The following is a 21,949-nucleotide window of genomic DNA, read 5'->3' as shown; positions in this document are numbered from 1 at the left end:
GCAAAAAGGACTAAGTCCTGTCTTACTACAATCTACCCAAGATTCGTTCAGCAACGCCTTGGTGGCCTCAGTGATTTTTGCGTCTGACAATTGAATGTCACAGTGGCGTTGGGGATCTTTCAGATCGCCAGTATACTCGCACATTAAGCCAGGGCGACGGCTTAGCGGAAAGACCCTCTAGGAGACCCAGCACGATACAAGGTCAATGCCGGTTAAACCATTAGCCATGAAGGCTCTGAGCTTTGAAAAAGTTGGCGCATATTTGGTCCGCTCCTTCGGGCTGATCCGTGGGGGGAGTGGATGTGTGTTGCCAAGCTGGAGGTCGCGGTAACCTGGCAGAGGATTCTTGTCTGCTGGAGATGTGTTTTGATAGTAGAACCAAGTCTGATTCCAATATTTGGGATGACTCGGCGGCTTGGCGTAGGCAAAGCAGGCTTGTTTCCTCTTCCCAATTGAAACTCCACTAGTTCCAAGCTGGTCCTGTTAGTGAACTCTATCGGGCGGTTTAAGTAGTAAAACTCTCTAAACAATTCAACTGTTGGCACCTCCTGAAGATAAGCTTCACAGAATACTTGAAAGTTGCAAATATTGTACATGGAATTGGGCCCAATGTCTTGAGAGTAAAGTTGGAAAAAATGAAGTACATCGCAGAAAAACTTTGAGCCTGGCGGGATGAACCCCCGGATCAGGTGGTCGATGAAAACAATAACTTCTCCGTCCTAGGGCTCAGGAGGATTTTCTTTACCTGGGACCCTCCAATGGAGGGCCTCACTCTTGGCTAGGGTGCCAGTTGCAACGAAATTGTCTAGGTCTTCTTCGGTGACCTGGGATCGGACCCACTTGCAGGCAGTGTATGTCTTAGTCATTATTTGATGATCTGAAAGGAATATTATGCCGGTTTAAGATTATATGGTTAAGCTGGCGGTTGGTTCAAACGCATATAATAAGGAAGCATGCATGCGAAGGTATTAAACCAGAGGATAGCATTGAAGCTATAAAGGTGAGTTATTGGTAGCTTAAGAGGGGACTAATGGTATCTGGTGGGTTAGGGATTATGAGTTAAGCCGCCCACACAGTTATTGATTTACAGATCTAATAGTGGAAAAGTTATTAAGTGTTGAATATTGATATGAACAAGTTCACATCAACCTGGAGCCTAATGTTAGGGATATAACTATTGGGTATGACCCGCCCAGGAGGGGCCGGGTCATACCACTGGCGGTTCATAATGACAAGGCCCATGAAGATGTTGAAGATGGCGGTTCACAAAAAGGCCCAAGACCCAAAGGCGACTTGAGGCCCATGGGCGTAAACCGCCATATGTTAACTTGTATGTTAAGGAAGGTATAGATTCTGTCACCAACCTTGACATGTTGTGTATGAGCCGGCCGGGACTCTGTAAGCCGCCGGGCATCAGCCTGTGTATATAAAGGGGTGACTCGGTGGCGGTTTAGGGAGGGAGAAAAGAGATCAAGAACTAGGTCAAGCGTATTCGCTCCCTGGTAATTGAAGCCCAAGCAATAACCACCCTACACTGATTAGGCTGTTACCTCCACCGCGAGGGGCCGAACCAGTATAAAATCTCTGTGTCCCTTGTCCCGTTTAACCCTTCAAGCTAACTACGCTTCGATGGCTCCACACCTAAGTCCTTACGCTAGGACATCTGACATGATAATTCCACGACAGCTACCCCATTACACAACTGCACCAGCACCAAGTTTCACATGCGACATCTAGAACCTTTCGAAATTAGCATCATAGACGGTACATAGACAGATGCATCTCATCAGGAAAACTACTGAAGCGGAAGGCGAATATTGAGCCTTCATTACCGTTGAAGGTCCTTGCAACTTTAGGCAGTTGAAAGTGCTAGTATTCGACTAGAGGGGGAGTGAATAGGCGATTTTTATGAAAGTCTTCAAAACATGGGTGCTTTGAAGACAATCAATAGAAATGAACCTATTGATATGCAGCGGAAGGTAGACTACACTAGACAAGCCATAGTCAAGTAAGAAATGTAGTGAAAGCACAAAGACTATCAGCAGCTAGGTAGTATGGATCAGGATGGAAGATAGTATGAAGCCAAATAGTAAACAGTCTTCACATAGTGAAGTCAATCAGATCAGGCAAATGGGCAAAGACTTCACGAAGACAAACTTTAGTAAAGAGAGAGAGGAATGATATAACCAGTTGCTCGGAGAGGACAAGGGATTTGTTGGACCAGTTCCAGTTGCTATGACAACTATACGTCTGGTTAGGGAGGCTGATATTCAACATAGAAAACCGCATCTTCACCTTATTCCCCTTGAGCAAAGAACAGTTAGTCCTCGCCCAATCACTCTAGTAAGTCTTCAAGGGAGACTTCCAAACCTTCACAAACTTTGTTCATCGGCAATCCATAATGACTCTTGGATGCTCAGAACACAACGCCTAACCGGCTAGAGGATTCACAGTCCTCAAGTGTAATAAGTCTTCAGATCACGCAGACAGAAAGACTTAAGTGATGCCTAACACTCTTTGGCTCTAGGTGTTTTGGGCTTTGTCCTCGCAAGGATTACTCTCTCAAAGGCTTCGGAGGTGGGTTGCTCTCAAACAACAAAAGCCGTGCACTAAATCTGAGCAGCCACCAATTTATGGTGTAGGGGGTGGGCTATTTATAGACAGGAGGCAACCCGACCAGATTTGTCCAAAATGACCCTGCGTCACTAAGGAACTGACACATGTCCAACGGTCAGATTTCAAACACACACGGCAGCTTTACTTGGGCTACAAGTAAAACTGACTCATCTAGCTCTGGATAAGATTTGCTCTCATTGTCTTTGCTTGAAGACACAGAATTTAGTTGAGCATCACTTCAGTCACTCTGACTTTGTTCACTTGGACCCCACTTAATAGTACGGTGGTTCCTATGACTCAACAAAGAAGAAAAGGAAACTATGAAACAACTATGTCTTTGCACTCCATAGTCTTCATGCGATGTCTTTTTTTGTCATAGTCTTCAATGTGAATATCTTCACAGACCACCATTGTCATCAATGTCTTCACACATTTTTAGGGGTCATCTCTGGTAGGTAAACGGAATCAATATGGGACTACTACCTATGTTATCCTGCAATTCTCACAAACACATTAGTCCCTCAAACAAGTTTGTCGTCAATAATCCAAAACCAACTAGGGGTGGCACTAGATGCACTTACAATCTCCCCCTTTTTGGTGATTGATGACAAACTGGGTGAAGTTTTCAACGGGGATAAAAGTATGTGAAAGTTTAGTGTTGTGAGTATTGTCTTCATACATATGACGAGGCTCCCCCTGAAGATGTGGATATGAATGATTTGCTTTTGAATGCAAATGCACATGACAGGTTTTGCTTTGTGGAGGCCATCTTCAAAGTGTGACGACAATACATTATGAATAGAGAAAGATAATGAAGATAATGATATTCATAATGGAAAATGGATGCCTGCAGAATGACTTCATGCGGAATTTACCATCGACTTTATGTGTTACAACTCAAAGAACCAAATGTATCAAAAGACGAGAGTTGTAAAAACTTGGCAAAATAATGCAACCACCCATAAGGACCCGCTTGAAGACTATCAACTCATATGCTTCTCCCCCTTTTGTCAGTAATGACCAAAAAGGTTTGAAGACATAAAACATCTACTTGTTCCCAGAAGGAGCATTTGGTGGAGCAGGGTCGACGTTGGAGTTTGGTGGTGCAGAAGGGCCTGATGCAGTGTCGAGATGCACTGTAGCCATGGTCGGTGAAGTGGCGTCGTCTTCTTCATTGACGACATTCGCAACAACAGTTGCAGCTGAAGATGAATATTTAGAATCTTCAAGAGAGTGAATGCGGCACCAGCTTGCATTTGATGGAGGCCTGGAATCCAACTTGAAGCTCTCGATGAAGCCATCAACACGAAGATCGTCTTTAGAACACATCAGAGTGAGGCTCTTCCAGGACCGCCGCGCATTCTCATGGGCAACAAATGAGTTCTTGGTGGCCAGGTTGGGAATGCGACTGACATCCACCAAGAGACTATGCATATGATGCTTTAGCCAGTCATGGTGCTTGTCCTGCTTCTCATGTAAGGCCACAAGCAGCTCTCGGTCATTGAGTACACGAGAATGCTTCCGAGGCTGTTGAGCAATTATACTAGCAGTGTCTTTGGTATTTGCTCAATGAGGCATACGCACATTGCCAGCCAGAGGATAAGCAGGAATAGCAGCATTTGGTACATGAACTCCTTCTATTGGCTGAGTGAAGCTTTGATGATCAACATTATGAAGATATAGCGGCTCCTTGGCAGGCTCGGGGTACATGGCTTCAACTGACAGATCAACCTCAGGCAGAAAAACAAGATGGTTGCGTGCTGAAGGCTGATAGTCAACAGTAGAATGAAGTTTGATCAGGCGCATCACCCATGGAGCATAAAACTTCAGGCCAAACAGATCAATCCCAGATGCAGCAAGTTGTGTGATGAAGAAATCCTGGGAGTTGAATCTGATGCCATTGGCAATATAGAAGACCAAAGTCTTCATGGCTCCTTCAAGTTTGGCTTCAGAAGAATATCCCTTGATTGGACGCCTCAGTATATGATAGACTGTGCGGGGCAAGTACTCGAGGTCCTTGACAAAGGATTCCTTGGGATTTTCTGCATCTTGAGGCAATGGCTTCATCATGTTGAGCATCTGACTCATATTGGGTTCAGGCCTCTGAAAAATGCTCTGTAGTTCTTCTCTGTGACACTGACAACCAGGCTCATACAGTTCACCTGGAGTGGGCAGGGAGGTAAGCTCAATGATGTCTTGATCCTTGGCTTCATTATGCACATCTCCTGTCATCCACTCGAGGATCCATGTCTTTGGATCCCTGTTGTAGCCACGAATGTGAAGAGTAGCATAGAACTGCAACAGAAGCTCTACATTCCGGTGTTCTTTGGCAGCGACAAATTGCAGAAGACCAGCATCCCAAAAGTAGTCCAAAGCTTCTTCAACACAGGGGAGCCCAGCAATAGCTTCACAATCAAGACGTGTGTGAGGAAAAATTCTCTCTTGATTGTAGAGGATACACGAGCAGTAACTGCGCTGTTATTGGCTCCAGAAGAGATCTGAAGAGATCTTTGGCTTCGAGTATGGGTTCTTGTCCTTGTCAAAGAAGGTGTTGTGTGCCCTAAAGCTATTTACACCGAATGGTCCTGGTGATGTAGCAGCACTTGGAAGCCTTGACAACCTTGGCTTAGGCTTCTGAACTTGTGGTCGCTACTCCACATGATAATCATATTGGGGTCCGGGAGCAGTGGGAGGAACCAAAATTGGCCAGCAAACTTTGACCAGCTCCCCATCACGATTGAAGCCCCTTTCCATAATGTGAGGCCTTGGGGGAGGAACAGCGCCGTCAGTGGGTACCGGCGTCACAGAAGCTTCAGGATTCAAATTAACTTCAGGCACAACATTAGCTTCAGGCTGCACATGATCTTTAGCCAAGAAAGGCTCATTGGCTTCAGCAGTGTTTGTGGCAGCTGTCGGTGTCAAAACCGGCGGATCTCGGGTAGGGGATCCCGAACTGTGCGTCTAGGCGGATGGTGATAGGAGACAAGGGACACGATGTTTTTACCCAGGTTTGGGCCCTCTCGATGAAGGTAAAATCCTACTCCTGCTTGATTGATATTGATGATATGGGTAGTACAAGAGTAGATCTACCATGAGATCAATGAGGCTAAACCCTAGAAGCTAGCCTATGGTATGATTGTTGTTCGTCCTACGGACTAAAACTCTCCGGTTTATATAGACACCGGAGAGGGCTAGGGTTACACAGAGTCGGTTACAATGGTAGGAGATCTACATATCCGTATTACCAAGCTTGCCTTCCACGCCAAGGAAAGTCCCATCCGGACATGGGACGAAGTCTTCAATCTTGTATCTTCATAGTCTTGGAGTCCGGCCAATGATGATAGTTCGGCTATCCGGACACTCTCTAGTCTAGGACTCCCTCAGTAGCCCCCGAACTAGGCTTCAATGACGATGAGTCCGGCGCGTATATTATCTTTGGCATTGCAAGGCGGGTTCTCCTCCAAATTCCATGTGCTTGCCGAATAGTGTCCGGCTTCCTTATAAATGTTGCACTCCTTGGCTTCCACGTCCAATAATGGCCCTCTTCCACGTGTCGTATGAATGCGAAAAGCTAGGGTATTTTTATGTTTTACCCCCTAGCTGCGCGAATAAGGTGCCTATAAGAGAGGCGAGGATCTAGATCTGAATCATCGTGAGTATTCATCGAAGCGCCTCTGATAAAAATCCACTCCATCATGGACAGTCGACGCGGCTCCTCTTCTCGCGCTCCCATCCGTCAGCCAGGAGATTGGGGGAGATGTTCAATCCCGCATAGCGAGCTAGTGACGCTCCAAGCAGAGGGATATCTCCCCCCAGCCTTTATGGTTCCGGTTTGGGCCGGACTGGCCACCTACAAGGGCGGAAAGCAGGCGGAGAGCATCCCCAATCCCTCCAAAGAAGAGAGGGTATGCTTTGTCCCTTATCTAATAAGGGGACTCGGATTTCCCATACATCCGTTTCTCCGGGGGTTCCTGGAGTTCTATGGGCTCCAGCTTCACAACCTTACGCCTGCCTCCATCTTGCACATCGCGGGTTTTGTAGCCCTTTGCGAGCTGTTCTTGGGCATCGAGGCCCACTTTGCACTGTGGAAGAGATTGTTTTGCCTCGTGCCCCGTTCTCACAAGGGGTCAATATATCAAGTGGGCGGAGCCGAAATATGGCGCATCGCCGGGACCGGATATCTATCCGGAACCCCGAAGAAGGCATCCGAAGACTGGCCTTCGGATTGGTTTTATATGGAAGACGCCCCGCTGCCGGACCCAGTTTGGATCGGCCTGCCGGAGTTCAGCAATGCTCCTTTGAAGAAACGCCTGAGTTGGAGCCCGCGGAGTCCTCAACGGGAGAATGATAGGGACGTTCAATATCTGATGGGCCGAATAAGGTTATTGGCTCATTCCGGATTGACCATGATTGGAGTCATGGCCACGTGCATCATGCGAGGGGTGCAGCCGCTCCAATATAGGGGCCACCCCATGTGGGATTTCAACGGGGAGGATGACGCCACCCGTCATGGCCGCAAGGGGCCGGGATCGGTTGCGGATCTGGTGAAGATCCTATCCGGCTTGTACAAGGGGGAGAAGGAGGACTTCCTCCGCGCGAGTCCATTGAATGGATTCTCCATGAATAACCCTCGGAGCTGGGTAAGCGGACATTTATCTATCCGATCCATATCCCCAAAGTTAAGTATCTCACTTTGCGACTTCGATGCAGGAACTGCTCCGGGACATAGAGGGCATACACAGCCTGACTCCACAGCCCGAGGATCCAGAACGATCCCTTGATCCGGCCTCCGAAGAGGATCTGGACATAAAGGTGGAGCTGATCGATGGGGTGTTCCACCAACTTAGCATGGACAATGCTTTGGTCACCATTACGGCCGACTACCCCGGTTTATCTCCGGCTTCCCAGGTAACTGTGATCGGAGTCCTGACATCATTACTCATCCATGCTTATTTCTGACCACCGTATACCAACGGTGCTCTGCAGGAGGTGCCTTTAAGGCGGGAAGCCGAACTCGCGGCGGCTGACCAACAAGGGTCAGTTCGGCCCAGCAGGCGGAAGAGGAGTGCGGCGCGAATTGAAACGTCGCCGCAACGGTATGACGCACCACCGTGTTTAAAGGAAAGATTCCTGGGAGGTATATTAATGCTCATGATTTTTCCAGGAGAAAGAGCGCTCGCCGGACTGTGTCCGGAGAGGTTGTCAATCGAGCCTCCGCCAGCCAGGCTCCAACGCCTGGTCCGGAGGGGGAGGCGAACACAAGGCGTGCGCCGGATGCTCCTCCAACGGAGGATGCCGACAGGCTGTCCGCCACCAGGTCTGAGGTGGAGAGCTCCATGAATCAAAGGCGCCGCCGGACAGTTCTTCGTGACGCGTGTTTCTCCCCGGAGGCGTTGAATGCCTTTAATGCGGGAGACGCGCACCTCTGTGCCGCTTGAGATGGTCTAACCAGAGCCACGGAGTAGTATGTGAATGACATACGGGTGAGGAATTTTGATAGTTATATATGCCAGTAGCCCCCGAGACTTAAAATAGTTAGAATAACTGATTTAAGGATCATTTGTTATGCAGGATCTTACGGAGAAGAATACCCACCTGTCCCAGGAGCTTCAAGAGTGCAAGGCCCAACTTGAGGCTGCACTAGCCACCGCAGGGGGAGCCACAGAGACCCCCTCTGGTAATACATACTTCGAAAAGAGAAGTAGTTTATGAAGTGCGGCGTGTGTATAAGTCTGACAATAATATTGCAGATGGTGCCGGACTAGATCCGGACAAGCAACAGCTACTACGCCAGCTGAAGGCCGGCGAGAAGGTGCTTATGAGGGTGCAGCAAGAGAGGAACAAACTCCAAGATGCCAACACCCAGCTGGGCGAAGAACTAAAAGATGTTCGGGCCCAGCTGTCTGACTCCGTGAAGGAGAATCGGCGGCTTCGTCGCGGCATTTATAGTAAGTGCTTGAGAAAACTCTTTTGAAAAGAAGAGTTCGGCGAGGAAGTCGATTGACAGAAATGTGTTTGTAGGTATGCTCACAGGTCGTCCTGCGGAGGAAATGCCCGGTTCAATGGGTGACCTACTTCCCGAGCTGCTGCAACTGCATGAACGTGTTCGGCAAGCGATGAGCGGAGTCGCCCAGGCCTTGTGGCCTTCTGTGTCCTTGCCCGAAGGTCTTGGAGAGCTTGCGGAGAAGCTTCAGGGAGCACGGCAGCGCTTCCAGTTGTGGAAGATATCGGCCTGTCGTCAAGGCGCTAGGGAGGCTTGGGCCATGGTGAAGACGCGGTATGCGAAGGCTGACCCCAACCACATGGCAGAGGTCGGACCTATAGGGCCAGATGGGAAGGAGATCCCTGTGAGCTTAGTATACGACCAAGTAGAGTTGGCCGCAAAGTATTCACAGCGGGACTGTAAACTAGACAGTTTATTAGATGGTATCGAAGAGGAATACCATCAGTCAACTTGACTATGGAATTTGAAATGACATGAAAAATGCCTTCTAGCCGGATTGTAGATCGTTTGTCATTGCGGACCTTTTCGCTTCAACCTCGGGACCCGACAGTCCGGAGTGTATTCGAGTACCCTCACGGTTATATAAGAACCGGGGCATGCATGGAGACCAGGCGTAGGGGTGATTAGTGCTTTATCAGACAAGTGCCCAACTAGTTATGTTATATTACATGGTTAGTAAGAAACATCTTCCAGGGAGAATAGTTCCATTAGGGGTTCCTTTCCCTGGGAGGCATGACGTAAAGTGCATGTCCGGACTACGAAAAAAGCAGGAAAGCATCTGGGGGCAGATAAATAAATAGGTAAGAAATCATCTTTCAATTCACCGACCGAATATTCCCTTAAGAATGCTAGCTTTCGGCTTCACCCAGTCTGAGGTACACATCCGGCTGACCCGGCAGTAACAATCGCAGAGGTTCTCCCTTTACCTCCTAGCCGAACAATCGGGAACGTAGGGGTAAGCACAGGAGCCAGGCAACCCAGCTTGGCCAAAACTTAAGTCATATCGATGCATATAATGGTGGATAAAAGGTACATGCGGAAGTGTGACGCATGTGTTGGGTATAAGGCCCGTATAAATAAGCTTCTGTTAAAGAAGCCCCCAGGTATAATGAGTGCGGATAGCACGTCAAGTGTGTGCGAACAATGCGCAGACGAGCCACCGAAGGCCCGTGAAGAAGAAAGAAAAAAAAGGAGAAAGAAGAGAGGGGCAAATAAAGACAGTTAAATTATAAAATATAGACGGGGAGGGAGACGAACTCAGAGTCCGGCGCTAGGCGTAGAATCTACGGAGACGGGCTGCGTTCCATGGATTTGGCTCGAGTCGGTTATCCGATGCATTTCGCAGACGGTACGCTCCGCCGGTCAGGACCTGGTCGATGATGAAGGGACCTTCCCATTTGGGCTTGAGCTTGTCCTTTTTCTTGTCCGGCAGGCGTAGAACTAGTTCGCCAACATTGTAAGTTTTGGCCCGTACTTCCCTGCTTTGATATCTTCGAGCCTGCTGTTGATAGAATGTGGAACGAGCTTTTGCGACGTCACGCTCCTCTTCTAAGGCATCCAAACTGTCCTGCCGATCCAGCTCGGCTTCTCTTTCTTCGTACATGTGCACGCGAGGTGAGTCTTGAATTATGTCGCAGGGCAAAACTACCTCTGCGCCGTATACCATAAAGAATGGTGTGAATCTGGTAGTGCGGTTTGGCATGGTCTGTAGCCCCCAGAGTATGGCGTCGAGCTCCTCTACCCAGTGCGTGTTAGATTCCGTAAGGGACCGCACTAATCTGGGTTTGATGCCGCTCATGATTAGACCATTTGCTCATTCGACTTGGCCGTTAGATTGAGGGTGATAGACTGAAGTGTAGTCGAGCTTGATGCCCATGTTTTTGCACCAGAGTTTAACCTCGTCAGCCATGAAGTTCGTGCCGTTATCAGTGATGATGCTTTGGGGGACGCCATAACAGTGTACTACCCCAGATATGAAGTCTATCACAGGTCCGGATTCGGCCGTTTTAACTGGCTTGGCCTCTATCCATTTGGTGAATTTGTCCACCATGACCAATAGGTATTTTTGCTTGTGGGTTCCCCCTTTAAGGGGTCCAACCATGTCAAGCCCCCAGACCGCGAACGGCCAGGTGATGGGTATAGTTTTGAGGGCGGTGGGTGGCATGTGGCTTTGATTAGCAAAGAGCTGGCAACCGACGCATCCTTGGACTAAGTCCTGAGCGTCTGCCCGGGCCGTCGGCCAATAAAATCCTGTACGGAAGGCCTTGCCTACAAGGGCCCGGGCTGCGGCGTGGTGCCCGCTGAGTCCGGCGTGAATTTCAGCCAGAAGATTTCGCCCTTCCTCTTCGGAGATGCACCTTTGAAGGACTCCGGTTGTGCTTTTCTTATAAAGCTCTCCCTCATGGACCTTGTAGGCTTTAGATCGCCGTACTATGCAGCGGGCCTCGTTTTGGGTCTTCGGGAAGTTCCTGCCTGATTAAGTAGGCTAGGAATGGTTCCGTCCACGGGGCAATGACTGCCATTATTTCGTGGGCTGAAGGTGTTATTTCATTGGCAGAGCCATCGATTGTGTCAGAGTGTTCGGTGTTGGGGGGTGCGGTTGGTTCCGGGTTGTTGTTTCCGGACTCCCCTTCCCATAATACGGATGGCTTGAAAAGCCGCTCCAGGAAGATGTTGGGAGGGACGGCGTCGCGCTTTGCGCCGATGCGTGCCAACACGTCGGCCGCCTGGTTATTATCCCGGGCTACATGGTGGAATTCGAGTCCTTCGAACCGAGCTGACATTTTTAAGACGCGTTACTGGTAGGCTGCCATTTTCGGATCCTTGGCGTCAAAGTCTCCATTTATTTGGGATATTGCGAGGTTTGAATCCCCGCGGACCTCTAGGCGTTGAATGCCCATGGAGATTGCCATTCGGATACCATGTAGAAGGGCCTCGTATTCGGCTGCATTGTTGGAGTCCGTGTACATTATCTGGAGTACGTATTGGACTGTGTCTCTGGTTGGGGACGTCAGGACGACGCCAGCCCCCAGGCCGGCCAACATTTTGGAGCCGTCGAAGTGCATGATCCAATTGGAGTATGCGCCGTACTCTTTAGGGAGTTCGGCTTCGGTCCATTCAGTGATGAAGTCAGCCAAAACTTGTGACTTTATTGCTCTCCGTGGTTTGTAGGTTATGTCGAATGGTAGGAGCTCAATGGCCCATTTTGCAATCCTGCCCATCGCGTCGCGGTTGTTTATAATGTCGTTAAGAGGTACTTCGGAGGCTACTGTTATCGAACACTCTTGAAAGTAGTGTCGCAGCTTCCGGGATGCCATGAACACCGCGTACGCTATCTTTTGATAATGTGGATACCGGGACTTGCATGGAGTTAGGACAGTGGATACGTAGTACACTGGTTTTTGAAGAGGGAATTTGTGTCCTTCCGTTTCTCGTTCGACGACGAGCACCGCGCTTACAACTTGATGTGTTGCCGCGATATATAATAACATTGGTTCGCCCAAGTTGGGCGCGGCCAGGACCGGATTTGTTGCCAATATGGCCTTTATTTCTTCGAGTCCGGCCGTGGTGGCATCCGTCCATTCGAAGTGTTCGGTGCGCCGGAGGAGGCGATAAAGGGGTAATGCCTTTTCTCCCAAGCGGGAGATGAAGCGGCTTAGAGCCGCCACACATCCAGTCAATTTTTGTATTTTCTTGAGGTCTTTTGGGATATCCAATTGTGACAGAGCTCGGATCTTGGCTGGGTTTGCTTCAATTCCTCTACCGGATACAATGAAGCCCAAGAGCTTTCCGGCTGGTACGCCGAAAATGCATTTTTCCGGGTTGAGCTTAATGTCATATGCTCGGAGGTTGTCAAATGTGAGCCTCAAATCGTCTACTAGAGTTTCGACGTGTTTGGACTTGAAGACCACATCGTCTACGTATGCCTCCACTGTTTGGTTGGTTGCCAGACATGTCTGAATCATGCGCTGATATGTTGTGCTGGCATTTTTGAGCCCGAAGGGCATTGTGTTGAAGCAGAATGGTCCGTATGGAGTAATGAATGCTGTTGCGGCTTGGTCTGTCTCCGCCATCTTGATTGATGGTAGCCGGAGTATGCATCGAGGAAGCACAATGAATCGTGCCCTGCGGTAGCATCGATAATTTGATCGATGCGGGGAAGGGGGAAAGGATCCTTTGGACAAGCCTTGTTAAGGTCCTTGAAATCGACACACAGGCGCCAGGATTTGTCCTTCTTTGGTACCATTACCAGGTTTGCTAGACAGTCCGGATGTTTTATGTCTCTGATGAATCCGGCTTCTAATAGTTTGGCTAGCTCCTCTCCCATTGCCTGTCTTTTGGGTTCGGAAAATCGCCGAAGAGCCTGTTTGACTGGCTTAAATCCTTTTAGGATATTTAGGCTGTGCTCTGCCAACCTGCGTGGGATTCCTGGCATGTCTGAAGGGTGCCAGGCAAAGATGTCCCAATTTTCCCGAAGGAATTCTCATAGTGCGGCGTCTACATCAGGGTTTAATTGTGCCCCAATGGAGGCCGTCTTTGTGGGGTCCGTTGGATGGACTTGGAATTTGACTAATTTCGTCCGCTGGCTTAAAAGAGGTGGACTTGGATCTCTTATCGAGTATCACATCGTCCCTGTTCACCGTGGAGCGCAGCGCAGTGAGTTCCTCTGCCGCTAGGGCTTCAGATAGTGCCTCTAGGGCTAGTGCGGTTGTCTTATTTTCGGCGCGGAGTGCTATGTCCGGATCACTGACAAGAGTGATGATTCCGTTGGGGCCCGGGCATTTTGAGCTTCATGTACCCGTAATGGGGCATAACTTGAAAAATTGTGAATGCCTCTCGCCCTAATAAAGCGTGATATCCGCTGCTGAACGGGGCCACTTGGAACGTGACCTCCTCGGACCTGTAATTGTCCAGCGAGCCGAACACCACATCCAGTGTAATTTTTCCTGTGCAGCGTGCTTCCCGACTAGGGATTTCTCAAGGTTGTGCTGCTTCGCTCAATACAGCTCCAGTCTATTTCCATTTTTCGAAGGGTTTCCTCGTAGATGAGGTTTAATCCGCTGCCGCCATCCATGAGTACCTTAGTAAGGCGAAAGCCATCCACTATTGGATTGAGGACAAATGCGGCTGGTGGTCGGGCTGTTCGGAATTTAGGTTCGTCGCTGGCGTTGAAGGTAATAGCCGTATCGCTCCATGGATTTATTGTTGCTACTTGGTAGACTTCGGCGAGGCTGCGGAGTGTTCATTTCCGCATATTATTTGATGCAAAATTCTCGAAGACTGTTAATACCGTACTGGTACTGCTGGGCTGGTTCTCTGAGGCTAGAAGCTCTTTGCCACTTTTGGCCACCTGTCGTAGTATCCAACATGCTCGAAGGCTATGTGTTGGAGTGGCGCCCTTTGTACTATGGATTTTACAGGGTCCGCTGAGCCATACCTCCAGTACGGTTCGGTGCCTGTCACATCCCTAGCTTCTGGTGCTGCCTAGTGTTTGCATCATGTTTAAATTTTGAAAACTTGAACTGAGGAAATTTGGAAGCCTCAAAAACTTAAATAAAAGAAGGGCAAAAACCCTAAAATCTCATTCATTGTTCCAAAATGCTCTTCTTAGATGTTTAATATTTTTGGCAAGGGTTCTGGTCCCAACCAAAATATTGAACATTTTTAAGGATTTATTTTTGGGACTTTGAATTTAAATCATTAGCTATTGAATTTGAATTATATTCATATAACTAGAATATAATTTCAAATACCCCTGAAATATTTTATGAGCTTTTGGAAAAGTCCATCTAGCAAAATAAAAATATTCAGAGGAGCTTTTGGCATTGTTTGAATTATTTTAAATTCAAAACAGTGGCAAAAGATTAAATAAAAATAAAACAGAACAGAAAAATTAAAAAAGAGCAGAAGACTTACCTGGTAGCCCACCAGCAGCCCAGCCACTTACCTGGTGGCCAACAGGACCGGCCCAGCGCGGCCCAGCCCACCTCCTCCTGTCGTCTTCCCCGCGCCAGTAGGCAGCGCGCGTGGCCGACGGGCGCCGACGCTGCCTCGGCCACCTCCTGCTTCCCCGGCCACCTCCTACTTCCCCGGCCACCTCCTACTTCCACCGCAACGCCACGGCCTTCTAGCATCGCCACGCAGCCCCTGGTCCCTCTCGCTCACTCCCTCGAGCTCATCCTCTCCTCTGCTCTCTCTCCCTCTCGGCCCGAGCGGAGCTCGTCGCCACCGACGCCGTTCGTCGCGGCCACAGCCACCCCCTCGCTCCCTCTCCGCATCCCTGAGCTCCGTCCCGACCCCATGGAGCTGCACACCGACGCACGCGACCAGAGGAGGCCCCAGTCGACCGGAGCGTCGTCGTCTTCATCTCCGGTGCCCGGAGATCGCCGCCATAAATTCGCGTCGTCCAGAGCTTCCCCGACCTCGTCGTCGACTCTGCTAGTCCCTACATGAGCCACTCTCCATTTTCCCCCTGGAATCCCCGTCGTTCCCCTCCCCTAGCTAGCTTCCCCACCTCCGCCGAGGCTCGCCGCCGCCATGGTCAACGAGCTCCACGTTAGTGAGCTCGGCCGCTCGCCCGAGCATCACCAGCATGCTCACCGCGCTCCTACGAACCCGAAACACCCACGGGTGCTCCCTGCCATGCCCTATAGCGCCATCTCCGCTGTTGCCCGAACTCCGGCCGCCGCCTTTGAGCTCGCCGCCGTCGATATAGATCGCCCCCGGCATAACTGACCGCACCACTCGATGCGCGGGATCTCCAGCGTCACGTAGATGCCCTCCGCCGGCCATTTGGTCGCCGGAGGAGGAATTCCGACCCCCTCCGCCGTCTCGGGCTTCACCGGCGACGAGCCGTGGACCAAGTCCGGTGGGTTTGACCCACTCTGACCACGGCGGGACCCCCCCTGTGTCCATGACAGGTGGGCCCAGCCCTGTTAGCTAATTAGGATTAGCACTAATCAAATTAGTTAAACTAATTACCCCCCTGCTGACACTGACAGTGGGCCCTGTGGCTATTAATTTGATTAGTTAGAGTTAATTAACTCTGTTAGTCACCTGAGTCACTGACCAGTGGGCCCCACTGGTCAGGTTTGACCCGGACCAGCCCTGTTGACCTGCTGACGTCATGCCGACGTCAGGCTGACGCAATAATGAATTACTGGAATTATTATAATTCAGGAAATTCCAGAAAATTGTAAAAACTTCTAAAATTCATAGAAATTCAACCGTAACTCCAAATTAAATAATTTATATATGAAAAATTATCAAAAAAATTCAAGGAATCCATCTGTACCATTTTCATGCATGTTTGAACAATGTTTGTCCTCTGTTTTGGACAAAACAAATAAAGGGCATTTAAATAATCATATATGGAGTTGGAATTTTAATCATGTATTCAAACCAACTTCATTTAAATCATAGCTAGGTACATTAGCCCAAAACACATTCATATTGCCATGTCATAGCATGCATCATATTGTCTCATTGCATTGATTGTGTTTTTCCTTGTTTGCCGTTAATTGTCCCCTCTTGATAGACGTGTACCGGCGATGTGATCGATGACACCGACGAAGAGCTATATTATCTTCAGAAGTGCCAGGCAAGCAAAACCCCCTTGTTCATTCCGATAAAATCCCACTCTCTCGCTCCTGCTCTCTTTTACTGCATTAGGACAACAACGACATATTTGTTACTTGCTGCGGTAGCTGAACCCCTTTATCCTTTGCATGACCTGTCATTGCCACAGTAAATAGATGAAACCCACTAGCATGAGTAGGAGTTGTTTGAGCCCTGATGTGCCTACTCATTCATGTTTGTTTGTCATGCCTGCTATTGCTTAGAGTTGAGTCAGGTCTGATTCATCGGGGATGAATCAGAAGTGTGTGAACATGTCCTACTGTTGAGAACTAAGTGTGTGAACACGATTTGGTAAAAGTAGCGGTGAGAGGCCATGTAGGAGTACATGGTGGGTTGTCTCATTGCAGCCGTCCTCAGGAACTGAGTTTTGTGTTTGTGATCCATGACCAGCTACTACCACACATTGGAATGCTTAAGTGCCCCTCTCGACTTATTAATCAACTTGATCTCTGTCCATGAGTTGCAACGAGTTTCTGGTGTTTGTTGGTAGTGTTAGTAGTCTACCAAGTGGCACCCGGTACAGGTGGGCTTGGGACAGACTAGGCACAGTGGCATGGTGTACCAAGTGGCACCCGGATGGTGGGCTTGGGAACCCTGCTCACATCGTTTGGGGCCGTGAGCGACACCCCGGCCGGATCTCCTTGTGGATGGAACCCGAATAGGCGATAAACCTGGACTAGAGAGTTGTTCGGTTAGTCAGGTCGTGGCCGACTCCCTCGCCCGGCTTCTGCTTGAAGGTTGCCAAGGTACATGACGTGTATAGGGCGGTAAGTGGCGAGAGCGTGTGTGAAGAAGTACACCCCTGCAGGGTTAACATCATCTATTCGAATAGCCGGATTCCTCGGATATGGAAACTTGGACCCCTTGTACAGTTCATAGACAAATGAAAGTGGATACTCTAAAATATGCAAGATAAGCGTGAGTGCTATGGATGGCGTTCTCGTAGGGAGACAGGAGCGGATCCATAGTGGTGTATTGATATGGTGAATATGTGGACTCGTGTGCGCCACCTCAAGAGAGTTACTTGCAGTCGTAGTTCAGGATAGCCACCGAGTCAAAGCTGGCTTGCTGTAGTTAAACCCCACCATCCCCTTTGTTGATAATGATGCATATGTAGTTAGTTCTGATGTAAGTCTTGCTGGGTACATTTGTACTCACGTTTGCCTATTTTATGTTTTGCAGAGAGACTTCAGTCTCACTAGTAGTTCCGCTTGGACTTTGACGTTTAGCTTGTTACCTCAGCTACGATCTTGTGCCCTCGGCAGGATCTGGTAGATAGTCAGGCCTTTCAGCCTTTTCATTTATAGTTGTCTGTACTAAGACATGTTAAGCTTCCGCATGTGCTTTGACTTGTATGCTCTGATTGTTGGGTCATGAGACCCGTGTTTGTAATATCTCACTCCTCGGAGCCTATTGAATAAACTACTTGAGTGGTAGAGTCATTTTGTGATGCCATGTTGTATTTGCACATATCGAGCATATTGTGTGTATGTTATTGAAATGCTTGGTATGTGTGGGATCTGACTATCTAGTTGTTTATCCTTAGTAGCCTCTCTTACCGGGAAATGTCTCCTAGTGTTTCCACTGAGCCATGGTAGCTTGCTACTGCTCCGGAACACTTAGGCTGGCCGGCATGTGTCCTTCTTCGTTCCTGTGTCTGTCCCTTCGGGGAAATGTCAAGCGATGAATACCGGAGTCCTGTTAGCCCGCTACATCCCGGATCACCGGAGTCCTGCTAGCCCAGTGCTACAGCCTGGATTCACTCGCTGATGACCGACACGTTCGATGCTGGGTCATGGATGCCTGTCCCTGTAAGTTAGTGCCACTTTGGGTTCTCGACTAGCCATGTCAGCCCGGGTTCTTTGTCATATGGATACTAGCGACACTATCATATACATGAGCCAAAAGGCGCAAATGGTCCGGGGCCAGGTAAGGTGGCACCCGTGGGAATACCGTGCGTGAGGCCGCAAAGTGATATGATGTGTTACATGCTAGATCGGTGTGACTTAGGATCGGGGTCCTGACAGCGTTGGTATCAGAGCTTGACTGCCTGTAGGATTACCAAGCCAAACTGGTCGAAGTTGAGTCTAGAAATTCTTTAGTTATATAAGGGAATTGATTGTGGGATGGAACGTAAGGCTCTTTTTACTCCTTATACCTTATGCCCTTCTGATCTGAGTCATCTTATCTTTCCTACGGGGTTAAGAACTAGGCCTTCTCTTCTTTCTATCAGGATCACGTGTTGCTAATCAGTAGACTTATAAGATTGTTGGACTTAAGCCTCGTCTCAGTTCCTATTACTTCCGTATGTTAATTGTTGATCTCGAAACCTTGATATTGTGCTTATGAGTGGTTATGCCACCATTTTTGTGATAGTCTCAAATCTTTTTGAGCATTTACAGCCGTTATGCTGTCCGAGTCATCCCAGGTTTCTAAATAGTCAGATGCATTTGCAAATCCCTTCCTCCTGTTTCCGATGTGCCTTTGGTCAGATTAATCACACAAATCAGCGAGTTGAGGTACTTTATTGCCTTGACATATATGTTGGAGTTGGTATTATGACCCTAGGTGTTTTAGGGGATCATCTAGTAATTTAGCCATGATTTGTGTCCCAGTGTGACGATTCTGGCCATCATTCTGGGAAGCATCCCGTGATGCCACCTAGTTAGTAGGCATTCTACTCCTTGGGTTTTCGAACCGAGATTCACCCTACTTACTTCATGTTGATAGTAATTGCTAGCTCCCTTAGGTTATTAGTAACTTTGTGATGGCCCTCGAGGTCTGTGGTATTTCCTTCTTCCAAATACCATGAATCAATAAGGCAGAAGTTCTTTGAACTAAAAGATCATAATTAGAGTACTCTTGAGGAGTTCTCCATTCATAATTGTGACTCTGCCAGTTCAACCTTTCTGCATGGGTTATCCGGAAGAAATATGTTGAAATCGTTCGACATGCTAATCCATGCCTCCACAACTCGAGAAGTTATATGTTCCCTTGAGTTGCTCTCTTTAGTCGTATCCCGACCATCCTCTATCAGTTGATAACCAAGAGTATATGTGCATTTGTGTTCATCGATGCCCTATTATCTCTGTGGTCTGTTAAGCCATTCCATTCCGGAATGACTAGGAGAAACAAACTCCAGTGCCTCATCCATATCTAGGATTGGGTCAAAGCAGTTGTATTCCGCAGATCAAAATGCCAATTCAGCTTTTGTTCTGTTCTACCTTGGAGTATTACCATCTTTATATCAAGAATGTCAAGGGAATTGTACACCAGCCTACGAACTCTTGATACTGTGATACTCTCTCCATCATTATTCATTTCTTGGTTCCCGTGTTGTTGCAACCGGAATGCCGACAAGTGAATCATGGTGTGTGAAATCAATACTCATAGCAACCTTGTTGCTTGGTAGCTAAATGGACAATATTCTCATTCTGGGCATGTTGGTTATTGAATCACCATTCTAAGATAGATTGTGCTACCTAATCCTTATTTCCTAGTGCACTCTTTGGTTGATAAGTTAGGATTTTGTCAAGTCCTCGCTCATTTGATCATATCATCTTGCCCTGAAAAGCAAGATTGTTCTCGAGCCTAGTAACATATTGGTGGTTCATGACTTTCCAAATATCTTCTTGGAAGTGTTACCGGGTTGTTTCCTGACTGCTATGTTGAGCTCGTGATCAAGTTGGTTTCTTCTGAACCACCCTTTCTCCAAGAATCTGTGTTGGATATCCCTGAGCTAGTTGGTTAAGCTAGACAACAACTTGGAGAGTTGGAAGATAAAAGCTTGCCTGACTTAGTTTGTTCCAAAGGGATATTCTTGTGTAGTGTGTGTTGAAGAAAGATGATATCTTCATCGATTGGTCCCTGTGATCAGTTGCTGGACCTATTGTCTCATCAATCCTTTGATTTGAGTGTGGGCTATCATCAAATCAAATCAGTACCGACGATGTTTGTAATGTTGTTTTACTCGTGGTTTTTCCTCGAGCATACACCATTATATTCTTTGGGTCTGACCAATACTATCACCTTGTTCACATGATGGCGGAAGTCCAGTGATATAGAAATTCTGATGAGTTACTGTTGAGCCTATCAGCAGCATTTTGTCTCCCCCATGATTCATGTTGAACATCAACCTAGTGTTGGAAACTTTGTAAGCAATGCCTTCGTGTTCCGTTCATGAAGCCTATGCTTGGATGGAAGAAGTGATTTCCTCTAATTCATGTGCATTTGGTGCAAGTGGCCGCCGTGGGTTTGAGAAAGGTTTGTTTTGTTTCCTCTGGAATCGTCCCAAGTCAGTCATGCATGTGCAAAGTATACTATGGTTTGGTAGATTAATTACCTCCACTCCATGTGTGTTCCGTAGCACCCCAAGCCACTGACTAATTTGTTCAGGGAAAGGAGTTAAGTGTTAATCCATGGTAATGCACAAGACTCTGATATCCCCGATGATGGTTCCCTACCAGAACTCGGTAGTGTTTTATTGTAAGACTACCATGTGATCATGTTTGTCTGGGACAGCGTGTTCACATGTGTGTAGCAGAACCAGCTCATGTTTGGAGCTTGCTATCGTAGTTCATTTCCCGAGAATCTCGCAACGTTATCTCGTCGAATTGTGTTGCAAACTTTCATTTTTCTTCCTAGACGCGATGAGTCTGGAATATCCTGACACCAACCAGATCTGAATCTCAGGCAGATATGATGGTTGGAACATTTCCCAAGAACTATAATATTGGTCCCTCGATAACTGGTAAAGTGGATGTCGTGGCCAGCACCACCCAGCCGAAGGACCTATTATTGTAGTATCTTGATTGAAGAAGTTGGTCACCTTCCCATAAGGATTTCGTAGGGTTTTACTCCAATAAGTTACTCCTTATGGATTCTTGAGCTTCCGAAGTCCGACCTTTTACTTGATGTTCTAGTTATCAAACCATATCTATGAATGGGATACACTAGCACATCAAGGAGAACATTAGAAGCGGAGTGCTAAATGTCTCTCGGTCGATCATCCAGATTTTGCTTCCTCGGCCTCGCTAAGGTGAAATCTGAGAAAGTGTTATCTTCCTTTGCATCTGCATCATCCATCATCATTCATCATGGTAGCAAGTTGTGTTTCCAGGATCCCTAACACGGATATTGGTAAAATCTTGATGATTATGGAAATGCTCAAGTTCTTGAGAGCACGCACAAGCATTAGGGTTACCATCGGCACTAACTAGGTTTGCTCTCAACTTCCTCGGCTATGCTATAACTTTTCAAACAGTGAATTCACTCTCTATTGTTGGGTTCTTCCCCAGTTACCAGAATCATTCCCAGCATTTGCATTTTGTTCCCAGCTTGCACCGCCAATGTGCCATTCTACCATGGGTCTCTTCCATTTCCGGTGATAAGCAAATTCATCCATTACGTTGTCGTCAACAAGGTAATCCACATCATCCAAGTCCGAGTATGCCATTCTACCGAACCCCTCCAAACGATCACTCAAGAATTGCCTTAGGCTGGTATAAAGAATTTCAATGGTCTCGGAATCAAAAGTAATTCTTTTTGCCACCTAAGGGGATATATCTACGAGTCACCATCCCTAAGGTGTCTCGTTGTGGTATCATGGCAACTCAACTACTCGCTACGTTGACAATCGTTTACCACCTTCTTAGGTGTGGAATCATTGTCTACCTAGTGAACCTTCGTCAT

This window comes from Triticum aestivum, chromosome 7B, assembly GCF_018294505.1.
Source record: "Triticum aestivum cultivar Chinese Spring chromosome 7B, IWGSC CS RefSeq v2.1, whole genome shotgun sequence".
NCBI classification, from domain to species: domain Eukaryota; kingdom Viridiplantae; phylum Streptophyta; class Magnoliopsida; order Poales; family Poaceae; genus Triticum; species Triticum aestivum.
This window is presented reverse-complemented; position numbering follows the sequence as displayed.